General features: G+C 39.1%; 1 protein-coding gene across 1 annotated transcript in view; it reads left to right on the forward strand.

Annotated features, from left to right (window-relative positions):
- Positions 1 to 22,760, forward strand: part of LOC140171303 (uncharacterized) — a 55,613-nt gene that overhangs the window by 441 nt on the left and 32,412 nt on the right. The gene's annotated exons all lie outside the window — the stretch shown is intronic.

The following is a 22,760-nucleotide window of genomic DNA, read 5'->3' on the forward strand; positions in this document are numbered from 1 at the left end:
TATAAATGAGCAATTTTTTCTTCCAACGATCAGCGTTTGAGTTATAAGTAACATATTCAGCTTACAGAAACAGCTTTAGATAGCTTAGATTTTGCTTTAAATTATCATATATAAATCATATTTTTATTAAATAAATTAAAACCGTAAAATGAGTGATGAACAAAGTATAACAGAGCAGTATGATGACATTTCACACTGCTATTTTGAGAATTTTCATGTAATTTTGCACTACGAAGTTATACCTGGTCTCATGTACCCATACCTAGTGTATGGGTACATGGTATTACCAGGCATTCAAACAGGCACGGAGAGAGCTGTCAAAGAGTGTATATTTCAAAACATGATAACTACACCAGTTATAAAAATTCCTCTATACCTACCACTTTCAGCTTGCATTAAAAGTCCTTATTCCATGTCTGAAAAATATGATCCCCAATTTGTACTCACTTTGTTCAAGAAAGTTTAAATATCCACAGTCAAATTTCAGCTGTATATGTTCAATGTATATACTCCAAAACATAACCCCAAATCACGATTTCCAATTATTACACCTCAATACAGCCCAAGGCAGTGCAAGCAATAAAAAAGTCACTGTGTGTCCACAGAGCATTTAATCCATAGCACCCCAATGTGTGCAGAAAGAAATGAAATGGCAACACTTTCTAAATTGCCAACATGTTAACTCCTCATTGGTTAATGCTTGCATGCTTGAGTGGAGGGTATTTCAAGACATAGCATGCCATGCATGTGCAATGATGTGTGCAATATTGCATCATTATCTGGAACATGTGTGCATATTATCATCATATTGAGGCATAGTTCTTATTCTCTGCACTAGATGGTATTGAAGAATAGGTCAGCCAGTGCAAGGAATGAGATGGGAAAAAAACATCCTATCCTGCATTTGGGAAGAAGCCATCTCCCAATGAGTGTGGTTGGGAGTTGATATGGCAATTGGGAGGCTTGGCCAAGCACATTGTCATAAAGGTCAGAACATGCTATGATAACATCTCTGATCAATTCATGAAAGTTGGACATTTAGGAAGCTGCTGCTGGGAATATTGACATGAAATTGTCATTTTGAAGGAACATACATGTTGAAAATGGATTCTATAAATTCTTCACCATGTGCTGGTCAAGCTTGAGCAAACATGAAATGGTAAGTGAAACATATATGGGAGAAAATTACAGCTGTACATCGAAGGTGGCATGTTTTGGTAGTCCATTGGGAAAGTGAATTAGTATGATGTTCTGAACATACTACGAAGTTTACCAAGCATCATAACTTCGCAACCACATAAGCTATGAAAATTACAGAAAGTCCACTGATAACCTTGTCTTGTGCTGAACAATTCTATATTAACTTTGTGTTGATTGGTTGAAATTTACTACCGTATTTTCCAACTTCCAATCAGCACCTCTGTTTCATTTTCACCCAGATATTGAGTTGCCGACTTCCAACAAATTTCCATTGAACTGTATACAAAGTAGCTTCAATTTTAGAGACTTCCGGTGCAGTTTAAGCGCTTGTTTTATTGAGATATTTTACCTCTAATGATAAATAAAATACATAATCATAGACGACAGGTATTCAGAAAAATATTCTGTAATTTTCTTGGCAATCATGATAGCTCACATAAAACAGAAGGAAATAATGAAATTTAAAACTTTTTGTCAGTTTTTCATCTGCACAAAATGTGTGTGCATGCATGGTAGGGTAGGGGAGGACAATAGAAATTACACTAACATATAAGTACTTGTGCAAACAAGATAAAATCAATAGCTGTATCAGACTGTTGGGTTCTATTTAACTGTCTGTGTTAGGTGGACAATAATGGCTCAAGAAATTCATATGTGGCAGGTCGAAAGGGAGGGTCAAGCGATTTTTGGCAGGTCGAAAGGGGGGGGGCAAGCAATTTTGGCACAGATATTTTGGGCACCGTTTATATTACGCCCTAAAAAGGCGTGGGAAAAGCGTTATTGAACACGTTCAAATATGCAAAATTTACTGCTCGCTGCGCTCGCATTATATGTTAAGGCAATTTAAGGTTTTAAATTCGGGTTCCCCAAAATCTTGCATGTGTAGGGGGGCAAAGATTTTTGGCACGTCAAAAGGGGGGCAAAGGTTTTTGGCACGTCGAAAGGGGGGGGCAAAGGTTTTTGGCACGGCCAAAGGGGGGGGCGATTTTGGCAGACCATTTTGAGAATTCACCCCGGATACACATAATTATTGCACCACCCCTTAGGGTAAGGGACCATTCATAAATACTTTGTGGTGGGGGGATGCCAGGGTTTACTTTATCGCACAAAACACACGATTTACGCTGCTCAGGCACTTTTCTGACTCCTTCAAATACAAAACGTTCAAACCTGACTCGTAGCCTATTGTTATTATAATGTCATCCTTTCATATTATAATATAAAATAGTCTTCGTAAGATAATCCCTTAAAGAGGTGAGCTCTTACAGGAAGTTTTAAAGGACTGCCGACTCTACGATTTACCGTTATATTGATCGTATCGATAGAGGATACAGCAGGCAGTGCATTCAGCTCCGATGGACATGATCATCTGACTCATCGCATGTGCGGGTCGGGTTGCCGAGGTTCTTCAAGTACTGCAATTTGAATCAGATAATCTAAGAATAGTAAGAAGAGAGCTGAGAACTACATGTATTGTGAGTTTGTAAGATGCTGGGCAGTCTATCAAATTCAAGTAGCCCGGCCACTGCACAAATGGCGAGATTTCTTTTGACATGGGGATGGGTCCATTTAAATCAATTTCTTGTAATAGACATACAGTGAAGCCAGCATCTTGGCGACAGAATAATTTATGGCAAGCTAATTAGGCCTACTGGTGAATTATATTGTGCAAAAGTGGAACAAATTCGCATGAAGACCGCAAAAAATGGCACTTTTAAGTTTGGCCAAAAATGAGGTTAATTTTGTCAAAAATTGGGGGGGGGGTATCCCCACCCCACCACCAGAATTTACGCCTATGTAGCTCAACCTTCTTGAAACCCAATGTTGCTATAGGCCTACTTGATGAAACAGAAACAAATATAAAAGAAAGAACGAACGAAAGAAAGAAAGAAACCCGTCAACATGGAGGTGTTTCAGTAGACCATGCCCCCAATATCAAAATATTGAGGAATTTATTACTCACCCCGGGATTTATGCCTATGTAAAGAAAGAAGAAGGAAAAAAGGAAGGAAGGAGGGAAGGAAAGACAGAGAAACAACGGGAAAGCAAGAAAGAGAAAGGGAGGGAGAAACGTAAAGAAAGAAAGGGAAAGACAAAGAAAATTTAAGTAAAAGGGGAAGGAAAGAGGGAAGGAAAGAGGGAAAGAAAGAAAGAGAGAGAAAGAAAGAAAGAGAAACAACGGGAAAGCAAGAAAGAGAAAGGGAGAGATAAACGAAAAGAAAGAAAGGGAAAGACAAAGAAAAAATAAGTAAAAAGGGGAAGGAAAGAGGGAAGGAAAGAGGGAAAGAAAGAGGGAAAGAAAGAAAGAAAGAAAGAGAAACAAGGGGAAGCAAGAGAGAGGGGGGAGAGAAACGAAAAGAAAGGGAAAGACAAAGAAAAAATAGACAGACAGAAAGAAAGAAAGAAAGAAGAGAGAGAGAAAGAAAGTGAACAAGCAAGAAAAAGAAAGAAAATGGAACGCAGGAAAGAGAAAGAGAAACTGAAAGAAAAAAGGGAAAGACAAAGAAAAAATAAGTAAAAAGGGTGTTTGGTACAACAATTACGGAAAAGATTTGATGCTAAGCATGCTAAGGAAGTCATTTGCAAAGTAGAGGCAACAAATGGTAGGCCTACCACATCACTAACCGCGTAATAATTGAGCTGCATGTTAAAAGCGATACCAATTGCCATGATTACCATTTCCATCGTACCGCTAGTATTCATAAACAAGGTACCAACAGGAGAGTGACAGGCTCTGGCTGATAGTCTTCTAACATGCAAACCACAAGTGGAATGCCCCAAAGGACTACTTTGGAACTGGATTTGGAAAGCCCAAGTTCTCCACAGTTATCACTGAGTCTACAACACTTACAGATTTAGTTGATTCCTGGTTCATGCTTTTTAAAACAGTTTGCAAATATACCATGAGTTTCTAACGGAACCAGTTGAAACCTGGTCAGACTCCGCTACAAACCAAGCCTCACTAGCAAATATTGATGCATTGAATGTATCAACTATTGTGCAGAGCATGGTGTGAAGCAACATGAAGTTTAGCTTGTATTATACCTGTCAGCAGCAAAGTCTGAAGAACAGTATCAGAATGTTCATCAAGTTGTAGGAGAAGACCAAAAGAAAATGACTAATGGACATCAACGCAAAGCAACACTGATTTAAGCTATGGACAAACTGCTCCAAGGAACTGTCACTTTTAGGTGTTTTATTAAACTTAAAGTTTATGCAGTATATCAATGGTTATGAACATTTTCAAGTTATGTTTTTATTTCAAGTTATGTTTAATTATTCTTCAAACTATATGCAGGGCTGTCAACTCTCACGCATTGGCCATGAGTCTCATGCATTGGGTCACTTTCTCACGGTCTCACGCCAAGGTAGTATAATCTCACTCCTAGCTAGTAAATCTCACGCAAAATGCTGGAAAATGAGTAAAATCTCACGCATCAGTCGTCAAATAATTTGTCGTCCCTACCCCCTCCACCCCCCTACCCCCCACCCACCCCCCTACCCCCGGCGCTTCTCAAATAATCATGGGTCAAAATGAACATTGTAGTCGACACATCCCGGTACGGCTCTGTCTCACGCCAAGCAATTCCAAAAAGTTGACAGCCCTGCTATATGCTGTTATTATGTACTATATCCATGTTCATAACAAAGATTTTAAGGGGGTTGGGGGATGTATCTAGATGAGTTGACCTCAATGTTTATATCAACAAAGGCAGGGGACTTGATATACTTGAGTGAACCGCATACAACCACTACACTGTTCAATCATTTTATTGGAAAGTGGCAGGAGTTTTAAAAGCAGAGGCCCTAAATAAAATATGATGTGCACTTATCCTGCCAGGCAAGTGTAAATATTGAAGCTGTAGGTTGATTTACGATGACTATTTAAAACATGGTTAGTAGACGATATTAATACACGTAGACGAATTCACACAGACATTTATAACAGTTCCAAGCCTCGGACAGCCAAACGGCCGTCTTTTATTTCTTCAGCAAGCCATCTTAATAGTATTCTTACACAGGTAGATAAATGTTGCTCCGTAAAAGAACTGACCAAGATCTGGGGAGACAACTCCCCTTATATAGTTTTTGCCCGCATTCCTTTCCAGAACCTATTGTTCTGGTTAGGATGCGGGTGTGAATTGTCTTGGGGGCTTTTGGTATTATTAATGGTTTTTAAGGGAAAATACAATAGAAATGAGGATCATGTTTTGACAACCCGATTGTGTTGTCCAAACATGATCGCAATAATTACAAAGGGGGATGAGGTAAGTCACAAGACTGTGTTTGTATAACTGAACTCGTTTATACAAACACAGCCTTGAGTAAACTAAAGAGAGTAATTAAATGGGGTAACTTCGGCAGGATAAGAGACATTATGTTTACTTTAACACTTAAAGATCCTGGCGATTGAGACTTAATGTCTGTTAAGTGATGGGTGTTGGTAGGTATTGTTGACATAAAACATGTTAACATATTAATAATATTTGGATAGTCACTCGTTATGGGATTAGGTAATAATACTATTTTGGTAGGTTTGTACCTCTTACATTCACATCCCCCCTTGGAAAAGTAACGCTCCCGCGTTATGAACTTGAACTGACAGTAGTGGATATCCACTACTATAAGTTCGTTCGGTGGGAGGTGCCTTTGGGGGCATGAATGTAAGTAGATAAGTTTGGGATTGAACAACAAAAAAAATGAATTTGAAATGGGCTGGGGTGGTACCGAGGAATGGAAAAGGTATAACATACTAGTACATATATACATATTTATACAATTATAATGAACAAGCATTTGTATGGACGTAACGAATTTGTCATGTGGAATGAACAGAAAGAGGAACATGAACATGTAAATTCAAGTCAAATGTGAGGTAGTTTCGGTTATAGTTCTAGTACAATGTACATGTACCTCCTGTTCATTCCATTATACATACACGAAGATTATAAATAATATGAATGAAATTTACACAACATAAATAGTTGACTAGCTACACAAGTAATTTATGAATCATTTGGTTTTCATAACTTCAGTATTGCTTGGTACCTGTTTGTTGGCCCACAAGAGCATGTTTGCTCATTATGTGTATTGGCACGATGCGGGAACCTGAGACGGGTGCCAAGCCATTACTGATAAGTCGATTACTCTAGCAGTGTTTGCGCAGAACCTGTATAATTCTAGTGTTTGTTTTGGTTTATCTTTGAATATACTAATATCAACTTTTTGGTTGCTGGTAGTGGTAGTTTACACTAGGATGTGTAAACATGCTTATAAATATAATTGGTTTGTAGCGGTTTTGTGATTCACTGATAGGGTATCTATTACTATAAAGAAAATATAGAGATTTGTAATTAATGTGGTGGTGTTGTTTTAATGTTGTGTGTGATTTTGTGATTGAATATGATGACGCCATGATGCTGAGAATTTGGTTAATTAAATGATTTGGAAATGGGGATGCCTTAAGCGTCAAACTTTCCGTATCACCCTGTGGACCCAGTTTGACTGAGCGGCTTATCACATCACTCTGTTAAGGGATTGTCCAGCTGGTATATCCGAATGATGCTTTACCTAGTCTCCATGGAGTACTACCAGATCGGTGCGCTTACAAACTCCGTGTTTTTACTTCTTAAGAAGAGCTAAATAAAATTAAATAAATATATTGGGCTGTATATGCAGTCAAAGCAGGAGCTCATGTAACGGTAGGTGCCTTGTCGCGTTTACCCGCCTCATTTGTTGTGAGGGATCATGGCTAAGGTATATGAAAATGAAGGTACAGTATAAAATCATAGATTGTGAAAACATAATATGATAAAATAAGATTTCAAAATTTTGCGATCATGGCGTGTGTGTGTGTTGGGTGGGGGTGTGTTAATGATTGCTATGTATCTGTATTTTTATATTAATTCACACTTTTGTTATGACATAGGAATGTATATATATAATATCTTCACACACAAGTTAGTAAAATGTTTGTACAAATTCATCTGAGGTAGATTTTAAATATGCACCGTTATAGTTGTAAAGTACTTTACATACAATATAGTGAATAAATATATTTGAATTTGGTTACACATAAAGATTTAGTACACATATGTGTTCTTTTAAGATTAAACCTTTTTGTCATAATCACACACAATATTGAAAGGTACAAATTTTTCTGAGGTAGATTGGATATAGATGTACTGTTAATGTTTTAACTAAACTACTTCACACACAAAATACTTAAGGTACACATATTTATTATAGATGCACTTGCATAGACTCATAGATGAGATTCTCACACACAATCATGTTAAAAGTATTTACAATAATTTGGTGGCTGTCTTGAGATTATTTGTTTGGTAAGTCCGAAAGTTTTAATTTGAGTGGTATAGTATAGATCCTGTTGAATAGATGTAAATGAAGGGGGAAGGACGGAGTTAATATTGAATTGGTATCATTGTTGAATCATCTATACCTTCATTTATCTGACTTGTTTCATTTACATATACTTATTTGTCCTTTTTGGGTAGGGATGGGTTGATATGACTTAAATAAAGTGGGTTATAGGGTGAAATCACTCAAGGGTAGGTTGGTTGGTATTTGGAGGGTCAGTGTTGTTAGTGTCAGTCTCTTGGTTGAGTGTGGGTTCGGGACTGGCTGGGGGTTGGGGACTGGCTGGGGACATGGGATTCTGACCGCACTGGATGCAGATTGTGGTGAATCCAAAGAGTGTGGGCTCAGAATGAAACGTTTCCCAGCACTGTAAATGTACTGGGTAAGCGCAACATGGGAGTACAAATTTTCGTCTGGCTGGAGGGTCCATTTCTCCTTGGTGGGAGCAGGTTGCGCACATGGACTGATTTTGTGCCAGACGAGCTTGTTCTTGTAGTTCTGTGTCGTGAAGGTTGGTTATTGATGTAATCCAAAGGTAAAGGGGGGTCATATCGATTGGTGAGGGTGGGGGCAACTGCCAATGCTGGTTGGTTGGTGGGTGGGTAGTGTTGGGTGGTAATACAAGGAAGGGTGTTCGTTGGGGAAATGCGTGCGGGTTGATTATTAAATCGAATATGGCTTCTGTGTCTGGGAAAAGGTCAGGGTAGAGATTGAGGGGGTAGAGGGTCCGGAGATGGTCGATTGCTATTTTTAGTGGGGGTGGTATATCTATGATGTTGGCGGGTGGTTTTCTGCATGTCTGTCTAGCGATTGCTGCTATTGTTGAAGGGGCATTAACCAGGGTCATCCGTTTTATGAGTTTGTTTGCCCATTCAAAACGTAAACAATTGGAATCTAAAAAATTAGCTACATCGAGGATATCGTGGGCGGGGACTTCTGTGAGCTCGGAGTCTGCTGGTTGGTTTTGGGCGTATTTTGCAAGGAAATGGAGGCAGCGGACGAGGGAGTAAGCTCGTAAGGGTAGGGGACTATATTCTCGGGCAAAGTATAATGGGGCATCAGGGGTCCTATCTAGGGCTGGTGAAGGTGGGGGATTGTTGGTGTCCGGTTCTACTGGGAATTTGAGGTCTACACGCAAGGTGTGTGCCTCGATGGACGATTGACATGTAGGTGTTGGTTTGTGGATGCAGGTAGTATTACGTTCCACGGACGGTAATGTTTTCTGGAACCATCTTCGGATGTAGATCGAATATTTCGATAATAGGGCAATAGCCGTAATTGTAAATGGGACTGATTTGTAAGTTGTATCCATGATAGAAAGAAACAGGCCGTTTAGCCGTTGAGGTTGGGGGGGTTATTGTTAGTCATGATGGACATACATGTAAATAAAAGAATGTAAAAAAAACCAATAACAGATATTTGTAACATCAAAACAAAATGATTGCACAGGGTCGCTGGTTTGAGATACATAGCTATGATGTAAATAAAAAAACATGTCATTATAGCCTGGAGTACGCAAAGTGAAAGGTGTTGTGACGTTTCGTCGTTAAGTAAATATGGATGTTTGCCCACATTAATTTGTATGAAATGTGCTTCACTTTATTTTGTTTAATGTGGGTGTCCATTTGTTTTCCTTCTTTTTGTTTTGAAAGGTCGCAATAGCTTATTAAAGTTTGTGCGTACTACATGTAAGTGTATCTCAAACCAGGGAAGTGTGATTATGTGTTCGTGCATGATTGATACAAAGGTATAAATGGTGATCATTGTGTGGCCTAGATGTGTATCGAAATGCAAGTACATGTGGTAAAATGTTCAGCCTAGGCGTGGAATATTATGTATTATTTGGCCTAATAAGCTGGTACATCTTAGAAACCTAATATACATATAGATATTGGATTACATAAAAGACTAAACATATTAAACGGAGATACATACAGTAAATAACACATGTAAATACAGACATAAAATTAAAAAAAAACATACATATACATAAAATTGTAAATCATCCTGCAGGGTCTTAATATACGACTGGTTCATGTGAATAAATACATAATGCATGGTATCAATAATGACATATTGGGTATTGATTACAAAGGTAAATATTTGAGGATCAGCAAGAGGTTTATATTGCGTTGACATATATTGTAGGTTTTATTGATAGAGTACGTAATCATTTAATTTTGTAGGGAGCATACGCCTACGACCTGTTCTGGAAGGAGTGAGTTCGGGATTTGGTGAGTTTGATAATTGCGAGTTGGGAGTCGCGGATGCATCAGTTAAAGTGGCAGTAGGCGCAAGTGATGTCGCGCGCAGCGTGACTGTTGGCGGGGGAGGGTCTAAACTGGGGGTTGGCGTGGATTGATGGGGGTTTAAGTTAGTGGGAATGTCATGTGAAACTGTTGGGGGGTAATATGGTTTTAACTTGTCATAATGTACTGTCGTGGGGCGTGCGGATGCTGACATGTGGTTAATTATTCTGTAATTTCTGCCATCTTCTGTTCTATCGATTACTTTAAAGGGGCCTAGCCAACGTGGCGTTAATTTTGTGGGTCTCCTCTCATTGCGTAACATGACCAAATCCAATCGTTCATATGGGGTAAATCTGGTTGATCTATCATAATAGTGGGCTTGTGATTGTTTACTTGTTGCAGAATGTGACTGAACTAGTTCATAAGCGGTACGCAAACGTGTTTGTAAATTGTTGAGATACCTATGATGATCATCGGGTAAATGTACTTGGGTGTCATTTGAGTCATCAATATTACCTAAAAGGATGTGTATAGGTAGTAACGGTTCCTCACCTTTTTCGAGTGAATACGGGGAGAATCCTGTTGTTGAGTGAACTGTGGCGTTATAACAAAGTTTAACTTGCCCGAGTATGTCTATCCATGAATGTAAGTCTAGTCCATTTGCTTCTAAACGTCTAGTCAGTTGGTCTTTGAGAGTTTTATGAAAACGTTCAACTTGACCATTGCAATTAGGCCTATAACTAGTTGTGCGCGTTTTTGTTACACCTGATTGTTTCAATAGTGACTGAAATACGCGTGATTCGAAAGCAGCGCCTCGATCTGAATGGATACTAATTGGTAGACCATGATTTGGTACATAATGGTCAAATAAAGCTTCTATAACTGATATGGCTGTCTGATTTTTCATTGGGTACAATTCGATATATTTTGTGAATAAATCGGTTACCGTGAGAATACAGCAATGGCCGGATGGTGTCACAGGCATATCAGTTATGTCAATTGCAATATGGCTTCGCCTTGGCTTCTGTATTGGGCGCAGTGGCGCTTTCATGGTGGGGACAGGGTTTGCATGTTTCTGACATGCTTCACATGTAGTGCAATAATCATATATGTCATCTGCCATGCGTGGCCAATAGCAGCACGAGCTTGCAATTTGTAGCGCTTTTTGCGTCGATGCGTGTCCAGAAAGAGGTGTGCCGTGTAATTGACCTAATACTGTTGGTACGTGTTGTTCTGGAATTATGACTTGCATAATGGGTTCAACATATTGTGGGTTGGTATATTTCTTATATAGAAGTTTATTTGGGGCAATTGTTAAATGTTTGCGCTGTTTCCAAAGTCCTAGTAGATACTGATCCTCTGTTTGGGTAGTCTTGGTTTGTTGTCATGTAGCCATGAAATTGCTGTTCTGATATGTGGGTCAGCCTGTTGTAATTCATATAGGTCGTCTTCGTAAAAAGAGAGAATGTTTTCTGGTGAGTTGTCAGCATTTGGAGTTTCGTCACCATCTGGACCTAGAATGTCTTGGTTATTCATATTATTTGTGGTGTCATGGTCAATCACGAATATGTCTTGTACTGGTAGCTCGTTGTTACTGGTTTCAGCGTCAGAGTAGGGATAGCGGCTGAGGCTATCTGCATTTGTATGCTTAGATCCAGACTTGTGTATGATAGTGAAGTCTAGAGGGTCTAATTCTAATGCCCATCTTGTGCGTTTGCCTGTTAGGTCAGAGGTCAAATCTAATTTGCGTAATGCTAAAAGTGGTCGGTGGTCAGTAATGATAGTGAATGTCGATTCTCTGAGGTAATGTCTGAACCTACGTATGGATGCTACAATGGCATAGAATTCTCTGTCAAATGTGGACCATTTGCGCTCTGTTTTAGAGAGAGAAGCTGAAAAATATGCAACAACATGCTCTTTGCCGTTGAGGTCACGTTGTGCTAGTACGCTACCTATGCTGGTGTTTGAAGCATCGGTATACAAAGTCCAAGGCAGAGAGAAGTCAGGATGTGAGACGATGGGTGACGACGTTAAAGCCGTCTTGAGGGTGGTGAAAGCTTTCTCACATTCATCATCCCAAATGAAGGGTACATCTTTCTGAGTTAATTTGTTTAGTGGATTGGCAATTTCACTGAAACTCTTGATAAAACGTCTATAATAAGATCCTAGTGAACAAAATCCACGTACTTGGGTTGCGTTCGTGGGGCGTGGCCAGTCTTTGACCTTTTGAATGTTACGGGGGTCAGGTGAGCATCCTTGACCTGAGATCACGTGACCTAAGAAGTGAACTTCTTTGCTGAAAAATGTGCATTTCTTGGGGTTTAGTTTAAGGCCTGCTGCTTGTAAACGTTCAAAGACTTCTCGGAGGTTCGATAATTTTTCTTCAAATGTACGTCCAAAACAGCAAATGTCGTCTAAGTAGCAGACGACCTTTGACCATCTTATACCTCGGAAGACCTTCTCGATTAGGCGCTGAAACGACTGACCAGCGTTACAAAGGCCAAAGGGCATGACCTTCCACTGGTAGAGGTTGACCCCAGTCGTAAACGCAGTCTTCGGACGATCCTGGGGGTCATTGGTATCTGATGGTATCCAGAGGACAGATCCATGCAACTGAAAAATTTATTTCCGCCTAAACTCTCAATTGTTTCTTCCAAAGAGGGGACAGGGTGCGAATCTTTCTTTGTGGATCGATTTACGGCTCTATAATCTAAAACGAGCCTGTAGGTAGGGGGTTCATTGCCAATTGGTTTCTTTTTAACTAATATTACTGGAGATGACCAGGGACTATCACTGGTCTCAATCAAGTCTTGCTCTAGAAGTTTATTACACTGCCTATCGATTTCAGCTCTGATTTTTGGTGAGTTTCTGTATGCTCGTTGTTTGACTGGAGGATTATCCCCTGTATCAATAGAATGTGTAGTTAGGTCTGTTTGACCATAGGGGTGCTCCTCTGTAGAAAACACGTCAGCATACTCAAGAAGTAAAGATTGAACTTGTTGTTGTTGAGTCTTGGTCAGGTCCGTATGTGACAAGTCAAATATGGGGCTTTGTTTGTTAACTTTGTTTGCAGTTGGCACTCGGTCTGACATTTGGTTATTAGCTGTGAGGATTTGAAAATATCCAACGGGGATATTTGCACATGGGTACAATTTGCCTATAATAGTGCCCAATTGTAACTCAATAGGTTGATCTGTAAAGTTTGCTATGTTGACAGGGACTTCATTGTTTACTGATTTGACGACGCTGTGTGCTATTTGAACAAAATCATTATCTAGTTTGGTGGCTTCAAAAACTGAATCATAGCCTGTGAAATGTTCTCTAGCGCTACTGAGGTGATCAATATTCAGAAATCCTTGAACAATAGTTTCAGATCTTGCTGGGAGTATTACATTGGTAGGTAGAAAAACTTTGCAAGGTTCAGGTATAAGGTCCCTTTTCCTTAAGAGTGGAATTTGGTGTTGTTGACAACGGAGGTTACCGTGTTTGAAATGGATTGAAATATCATGTTTTGATAGAAAATCTAGCCCGAGGAGGATGGGTTTCATCCTGCCCTGTGGCGAAATTACATGAAAAATATGCCGCATAGTAGTATTGTTAATTGACAATGATAATTGAACAGATCCTAACAACTTTAATGGTGTGCCCGTCACTGTAACTAAAGTAATATTAGGTGTACCGATGAAGACGGGGTTATTTTGTGTCAGGTAAAGTAAGGTGTCATGCCTGATTAGGCTGGCCCCGGAACCTGTATCAAGATATGTATGAACATTATGGCCATTAATTTTGGTGATAATGGTTTGAGAAAATTCATTTACTGAAGTATCTGCGTTCAGTTCGTTGAATTCTACATTTACCTGGGTCACATGACTGTTAGTATGGGGTTTTGTGAGGCAGGTGGTGATTGACCCACATCACCACCTAGCGACGGTTTCCTGTAAATTGAAAGTTACTCTACGGTCGCGTTGTGGTGACTGTGATGGGGAACAACCCTGCGAGGGTGAACGGTTTGGGTAAGGACTATTATAGCGCCTAAAATTACCTTGAGGCCTACGGTCACCTGAAAATGATCTATCTGGTCGGCCGTTGTACGCGCTGCGATCTCGGTTGAATGAGGGCGAGCTCCTATTGCGCGTGTCTTGACGCCACGGTGGGGGTCCATTGCCGTTTTGGCGGGGGCGTTCAAAAGAAGATGATCTTGCACGCGAATCACGTGAGCGATCGTAAGACGAGCTAAAATTTCGTGATCTATCATAATTTGGATTGAAATCGCGTGCTCGATCAAAAGACATAGACCTATGTTGGTAGCGAGCGCCGTTGCCGTAATTGTCGCGGCGACGGTCATAGCCACGAGAGCGGTTGTTGTCGCGCCGCTCTGTGGTGTAATCGGGGCGCATGTTTGAAGCGATGCGCTGTAAAGTGTCACCCTGACGCTTTATTTCCTCCAAAATATTCTTTGAATCTGCATTGTTGGAGGTGGAGAGGTTTTGGAATTCCTCCAAAAGTTGTTGTAAGATAGGGTCAGGGTTATTGACGGGTTGAATTAAATCAACTGACTCGATTTGGGCCACAATTGGTACATGGGCAGATGCAGAATCAATGTGTGGAGTGTTTTTATACTCCAATTGGGCTCTTTCGTTGTTTTTGCAAACTCTGATAGCAGTGGCGATGTCTTGAACATCATTCTCATGTAATTTTGCTCTGAGAACGGGGAGACACCTGCAATCAAACGGCGCAGTGTTTCCTGTTGTTTTTGGGGAACTGAATAATCTGGAAATGCTTGGCTTGTGAGATTTTTCAGTTCCGCGATATAGACTTCAATATTCTCCTCGGGTTTACGAGGTCTGGCTGTCAAAGAGCCTTGAAAATTCGTATGAAATCTTGGTTATTAAAAACATCGCAAAGATGTTCTTTGCACGCGTCGTAGTCCTCTTTTATGTCTCGGGTAAAGTCTCTGTAGACTTTGTACGCGTTCCCGGCTAATTTTGGGGAGGATTGATATTAGACGAGTGTTCAGATCGTCATCGTCCTCGGCAAGAGGGCGTATTGAATCTTCGATCCTTGAAAACCAATCGGCGATGTTATCCGTTGGTTTACCATGAAATTGGGGTAAATCCAAAGTCATTTGGAATTGGTTTTGCATCGCCATGTTGTATTTTTGTTGACAAGAGTCCAAAATAAATGTAATGTTTTGAACTGAAATCACCCTTCCGTAACGGGTTGTAGGGTAATAGTAAGGACACTCAAGAGTATACAAAATATTTGCTGAGTGGAGATGCCTGGGGTTAAACACTAGAGCATCAGTGAGAAGTTAAGCTTTTACAAACTAACATATGTAAATAGTAAATAGTTAAAGCAAATAAGCTGAGTGCAGTACAGGCCAATTATGCCTGATTAGCTACTACGAATCCTTCTGAATATACCTCGGCAGGAGAAGTGTATCTGATGGTCAGTGCATACCGTGATTGTGGTAAAGGGGCTAATGTAACACCTCGAATCAATTGTTGCCACTGGCTAAAAAATTGAATAAGTTCAATAGCCTGTGAAATTGTCAAGTTGTTAAAACGAACTTGAATTGTACTCCTAAAAGTATTTTGGTTGACGGGTACAATGGAGACTGAAAGGAGTGTTGGCTGAAAGTTTTCTGACCACACAGCTGGGATACTTATGTAAATACTCATGCCCAGGGAGATTCAGTAAGATTCTAAGAACTAACGATAATATGCAAAATGTGGAACATGTACAGATTAAAAAAAAAATATATATAGACATGTAACAATAATTGATTGGAAGATGGGTAAAATCGGAAGGTGTAAAAGGGGTAAATAATTATTATATAGATAATTTATTTAATTTTGATCTACAAACACAACGTCTGACCAATTATTATAGGTGATTAGACTATTATCGGACAAAATTGAGAACGTTACACCGTATTCAATAAAAAGTGAAAATGTATTTTGGTGGGTGTCGATATATTTAATGTTAAAAATATGACAACTATTGTTTCTCATTTCCTGAATTATTTGCAAATTTTGGTCGCCCGTGAGATTTTCGAATTTGATCTCGGCTAATATGCAGACAAGTTGTGTATTATGTGAAGATGGTTCTATTGAAACATAAATTATCGTTGGAGTAAGGGGGGTGGCCATGAGGGTGGGATTTGAATGTTAATGCTCATAGCCAATCATTGTGTATTAATGGACGAAATTTGAGTGTGATAAGCAAATTGGAGACTGTGCTGGGGATTAGATCCTGAGTGAGCTACGGGGGTGCACCAATGGCCAATTAAAAATGTATTTGGGTTTTGTAGTATTGCTTCTAAAATAAGGTGGCAGTGAGAATGGTCTTGTAATTCGTTAAAACGGCACCAACGACAACGGTATACAATTCAGAAGCGGGGTTTTCGGAAATGGAATACAAAAGAATACGTTGCGGGGTGTACTGGGGTGGCCAAGCACGGGGGTAAATTAATGTAAATGACATGGAAAACTAAAGAGGGTGTATTTATGATAGTAGTGGTATAATTAATGAGATACAATATAAAATAAATATTACCTTATCTGGGAGGATTAGATATCACCACATATAAACACAAAATAAACATATAAATTGGAGTGAATACCACACTGAAAGTTCTTACAGGTTGAAGAATAACTCCGGGTAGGATTCCAATGAATAGTGAATAATCTGCACACGTAGTTGTCGACACAGTCCAGTAGAAAATTTCGTCTTCTGAAGAATATGCGACGGTGATCCGAAAGTCAAAATTGAATAGGCGATGAAATGATGCTGAATTAAAATATATAGTGATCCGGGGCGAACTGGAGCTAAAAGTTATCAAAATGGTGATGACATTATATTGTTCCGGTGATAATCCACAGGTGAAGTGTAAAACATGTCCAAAAGTTATAGCGATGAAAAATATGAGCGTTGATGCGTCGAGGTCCAAAAGTTAAAGCAAATGATGAAAATAATAAAGTGACGAAATGAAGACTTCCTTCGGGGCAAATGGTGATGAAAATAAAAGTGATGGTCGAGATGCGCCGGTAATCCAAAAGTTAAATCAGATGATAAAATGGAGAATTGCAAGGATTAAAATGTCCACGGCAGGGTAAAGGCTGACTGAACTGGTTATACTTCTGTCTCCTGCTCTCCTCCGTTGGCATAAATTAAAACTTGTGCTATGAGTTGCATAAAGTGTGCTTGCCTATAGCGAATTTCTGATTCTGTGATCCATCGGCTGATAAATGCTGTAGTAAGCATGAGAAATGCAAATGAGATGATGAGCATAAGCGCTAGGATAACCAGTGCTGCATCGGTGGCTAGGTGGTACTGATATGACATCAGGTCACAGTCCAAAACAGAGTAGTAGATGCTAGTAGATGCCAGTACATGTAGAGGCTACGGGACGATTGGTGTGGGAACCAGTGTAAATATTGAAGCTGTAGGTTGATTTACGATGACTATTTAAAACATGGTTAGTAGACGATATTAATACACGTAGACGAATTCACACAGACATTTATAACAGTTCCAAGCCTCGGACAGCCAAACGGCCGTCTTTTATTTCTTCAGCAAGCCATCTTAATAGTATTCTTACACAGGTAGATAAATGTTGCTCCGTAAAAGAACTGACCAAGATCTGGGGAGACAACTCCCTTATATAGTTTTTGCCCGCATTCCTTTCCAGAACCTATTGTTCTGGTTAGGATGCGGTGTGAATTGTCTTGGGGCTTTTGGTATTATTAATGGTTTTAAGGGAAAATACAATAGAAATGAGGATCATGTTTTGACAACCCGATTGTGTTGTCCAAACATGATCGCAATAATTACAAAGGGGATGAGGTAAGTCACAAGACTGTGTTTGTATAACTGAACTCGTTTATACAAACACAGCCTTGAGTAAACTAAAGAGAGTAATTAAATGGGGTAACTTCGGCAGGATAAGAGACATTATGTTTACTTTAACACTTAAAGATCCTGGCGATTGAGACTTAATGTCTGTTAAGTGATGGGTGTTGGTAGGTATTGTTGACATAAAACATGTTAACATATTAATAATATTTGGATAGTCACTCGTTATGGGATTAGGTAATAATACTATTTTGGTAGGTTTGTACCTCTTACACAAGGAACAATGGGAATTGCGATAATGCACGCAATGCGCATACTGCCAGGCTATGACGTCAGAAGTCAACTCATCTATAGTTTTAACCAAATAATACTTTAATGATAAAAATGTTGTACAGCCCAGATTGAAAATAGTTATTTTTCCAATTAAGGAAAGCAAACTTTTTTTTTTTTTTTTTTGCTGGGGCATCACAATGACCCCAATCACAAGGTTACAGACCTATATGTACCATGTAGTAACTAAATATGATTAAATAAGTACCATTCTTGAAGAAAACGTATTTGATTCTTGTCAAATTTTGGTCAAACAAGCCTTCAAGCCTGCCGAATTCGGCAACCTTGCATTTCAAATGTTCAACCTCTCAGAGGCCCCCCTAAATCATGGGTTCAAATTTTCTAAAATTTTACAGCAGATATTTATTTAGGCAATGGAACAAATTTAAACTAGGGACAGATAGAAAACAGACAATTTTGAAAAAAAGGGGCAACAGAGTGAGTGAGACGGGGAGACGAGAATTTCATGTATTTCCGACCGTCCGGCCCAACTTTCCCATTTTCCCACTTGAGGGCAACACAACAATTTTTTTTTTTTGGCCTTATACTCCTGCTGGTAGATTTGTGAGTTTCCCCTTCTCTGGATTACTTTAGGAAATTAAATTTGCAATAGAAACTAAGAAAGCATGAAAAGGGCACACGATACACACGATAATCAACTTTAGGTGCCGAATTCAGAACCAAATACGATGTGAATACTGCTTTTATTGCCTCTGGATAAATTATGCTGTATATTGGTATTTTATGTTCTCACAAAACTACTTTACGAGAATCCAATCAGATTCATGTAACAATCTACGCATCTGAAGGCCTCATGGTACACTCTGAATTCATCGTGTTCATCATTCATATGTAGGCCTAGTATAAAGTGATACCGGAGGGGGGTATATCCGGGAGGTGTAGACTTTAAGTGTTCAATGACAAGTTAGTAGGCCTACAAAAAATTGTTGAAGTTGTCAAAATCCATTAAAACTTGTTAAAAAGTTGTAAAGTGGGTCAAATTTAGACAAAAGCTTGTTTAGGGGGGTCAAAATTAGACAAACTTGTTTAGTGGGGTCAAAATTAGACAAAAATTTGTTTAGGGGTCAAATTTTGGGGAAATCGCTAAAAACTTGCTTTAATAGGGGTCATTTTGCTCACAGAGGAAAACTTGTTTAGGGGGGTGTTCGAAAATATTTGGTCACGCATTCGTACACTCTCATATTTGAGTGGCCCCCCTGGGCCCCTGACCAAGAAAGCTGGCTATGCCCCTGATCAACAATTAAGTATTAAAAATCTTGAGTATGTGCCCAGATGTTGCTCTCATTCTCATAGAGGGGTGCCAAATTGACCAATTCTGCGCCTCTAAGCGATGATTAAGTCAAAAGGGGGGTGAAAAGTTTTGTATACATGTCTAAACTGGAGGGTCAAAAAGTTTCAGGGAATTCTCTGGAGGGGGGGGTCAAAAAGTTTTGACTCCAAAATTTGCAAGTGCCCAGCCCCCCCCCCCCCACAAAGTTATTTATGAAGGGTCCCATACTACGAGCTACATCACTACATGTCCAATGATGCCATAGGCCTTAAGGTTATACAATGGATTTTTCTAGCCCGACACATCATGGCTCTATTGGTTCCTTCCTCGCCATAGGGCCATGACTTACGTAGTATTACAAAAAACGGGGCACACAGTGTCGGTGGCAGCCGCACTGAACTCAAGTCGCAGTTTCAAAGGTTCACCCTAATCACCATAAATACTCACGTGTTCAGTTTTGTGATATAATCCTTAAAAATAACACTATGAAGACTTCCTGCATCTCTTTTCATCACTAAATTTGCATTTCACAGCAAAAAAATGAAATTTCTTCGCCACCATGGCCACCGTGTTATCTCTATGAGACATTAAATTTTGTTATGGTGACGGTAGGCATGATCACAAAATTTTCAAGTTGGATACTTTACATGGAAATTATTTTGTTTAAAAAGGTGATTATTTAACTTAAAAAATGAGGGGTCAACCATGTGTGTAGGTCAAAAATCAGCAAAGTAATATGGGCAAATGTCTGTTTTCAAAATTCTGCATTTTCTGCAGCCATCATTGACAATGCCGTACAATGACTTACATTGTACTGTACCAAAAAGTAAGTAATGTATAATTTTACACCACGGTGATCCATTTTAGTGTATTTTGTAAATTGTAGTGACGGAGGTGTGAGTACCTCAGGGTAGGATTTTTCCAAGGCTTGATTTCAGAGGGGCGTAAGTTCATAACGGAAACAGCCATGAAGAGAATGAACAAGTGTACAGGGACGTACTTATAAAGGACCTATTGTCTAGAATATCGTACGTACAAGATATGAGACTTGGCCTAGCTCTTGTGAGTCGGGGTGTCATGAGTGTCGGCAACAGGCGGAGGCCAGGGGTAACACAAGCCGATTTTCAGCAATTTTGATAAATATTTTTTAAATTTTAAAATCGAATAGGGCACACTTGTCCTCCATGAAGCCGTGAAGCTACGCCACCATTTGGAAAATTGATTTTAAATTAGCCTTGATATCTTTGATGAAATAAATCAATGCTGTGATATTCAGTGGCGGTATATTTTTTTTTTTTTTTTTTTTCAAAGTTTTTTTTCGGTTTTGTAGTGTCTCTGGACCTAGACCTAAATGCTAGGATCATGGTTGACCTAAAAAAAAAAAATTGAATTTTGCACATTGTTTTGTGTTTTTAATATGAAAATTGATACATAGTTTTCATGTCATACTCTATTAATGATATCAAAATGCATTGAATTTGAATGCCCCCCACTGGGCAGTAAAAACTCAAAACTACTAAAACTTCCACTTTTTTCACACAATTTTGCGGAAAATTTTTTGATTCCCCTGAAATTCAACTTGCCCCTCAATGCCCCCAAACAAACTCCTGGCACCGCCACTGGCTATATTCCCCTGATTTTTAAATGTAATAGTATACAACAATTAGATTCAATCATAGTTTCACCGTTGTTCATCACCGATTAACAACAATGCGTCTGCGTGGTTTACTTCGCGAGGGCAGCTTTAGCTGCCCGAGCTAAGTAAACCACGCAGACGCGCCGGACGCGAGTTGTTAATCGGTGATGAACATCGGTGAAACATGATTGAATCCCTTTCAACAACGAAAACAAGCTAAAGATCGTCCAAATTCACATGATTCTTTCATTCGAATATCCATTTGTCATTGCCAATAAACTCCCTGCCCCTGGCAGCTACGCCCACTGCAATTCCCAGTACCTTTCAGGATTGCCCCAGATCGCGGGGTAATCACGAACGACGCCATTTTCTTTGTTTCATCATATCTTCTAACTAATTAAGGTTGGGTTAATGAGAATGTGGTTGTAATTAAAGTATTACACACTCTTAATAATATTGGTATGGTTTATTTTATCTTATGTTGTTTTAATGTGTAGTAATAGGCTTAAATGAAAAGGTGTTTGGGGTTACCCCACTCTCCCCTATATATGAAAATAATTTTTTAATTGCAAAATTTTAAAATAACTAATGGAATGTTTTAAAGCTAAAGGTGGACAAGCACACTTCATCTGCTCACTTGTACCATGTTCAAGAGTATGATGACATATTGAATTACAAGATCGGATTTTATTTTCTTACCGTTAATTAACCGCCGTTTATAATTAACTGGTTAATTAGGAACGCTGTGGGATTATTATGCAACCTCAAATCATTTATTGGCAAGTCAGTGCACAGTTTAGTTAGATATGAAAGTTGGAACAAAATACTATACACCATGATCCATGAACTTTGTCTTTTTATAAGACTATTCTTGTTTGGGTAGTGTATTGCACCCATGCTACTGTGTTTAACCTCCTTGTCCCACATGTAAATTTTATACTGCCCTGGTCTCTTCCTGGGGATCTCTTGAACTTTGATCACTAAAACCTACCCTCTTTTGCAGACTGTGCATGTATGTTACATGTACATGTATGTATGTACTACACTGTGCAGAAGCTGGGTTGCATGGTCCTGGACCTGGTCCTGGATGGCCTGATACAGTACTCCATTTAAGGGTGCAGACCACCAAATAATTTCTCCATTGAAAAGCATGTATAAACATGAACATTTTTACACAGCGTTTTCTACATGTACCTTGCGTGACAATATTTTTCACTTATTTATGTTGTCGCTGTTTCAACACCAAAAGCATTAAAATTGGTTTCGTTAGTAGTAATACGGACGGACTAATTTTCTCGTGAAATCGATTTGTATAAGGCCCATCATAATTGATACTTAGTTTCCTGTTTCATGGTTGAAAACAAGTGATAAGGTTGACTTTTAATTATTAATTATCTATTATTTTCTTTATTTTAAAACAAGTGGTCACAACCTACATCCACCTGTTTTGACAAGGAACATGCATTTAATTAGTTTACAATATATGTTTGATTTTATACATTTTATGTTCTTTGTTTATTCATCATTATAGTTGATATGATCAAAGTCAGAAAGTAGCAAATGGAAGTCATTAAAAGTTATTTTTAAAGAGAAAATCCAAAATATAAATGAAATAAGTAAATATGTTGCAATTCTCTACTTTGGCCACATGCTAGACCCTCCCTCGGGTCCATGGAGAACGACTGGTAATGTAGATTACATAGCATTAAAAATCAACCCAATACATGGACCCTCCCAGTCTGTAAGCAATTTGCCTTCCAGTTCCCACAAAATGCTGGGAGTTCACTTTTACGGATTTGGAGTCACGCATAATCTTTCT

This window comes from Amphiura filiformis, chromosome 15 (genome assembly GCF_039555335.1).
Source record: "Amphiura filiformis chromosome 15, Afil_fr2py, whole genome shotgun sequence".
In the NCBI taxonomy this organism is placed as follows: domain Eukaryota; kingdom Metazoa; phylum Echinodermata; class Ophiuroidea; order Amphilepidida; family Amphiuridae; genus Amphiura; species Amphiura filiformis.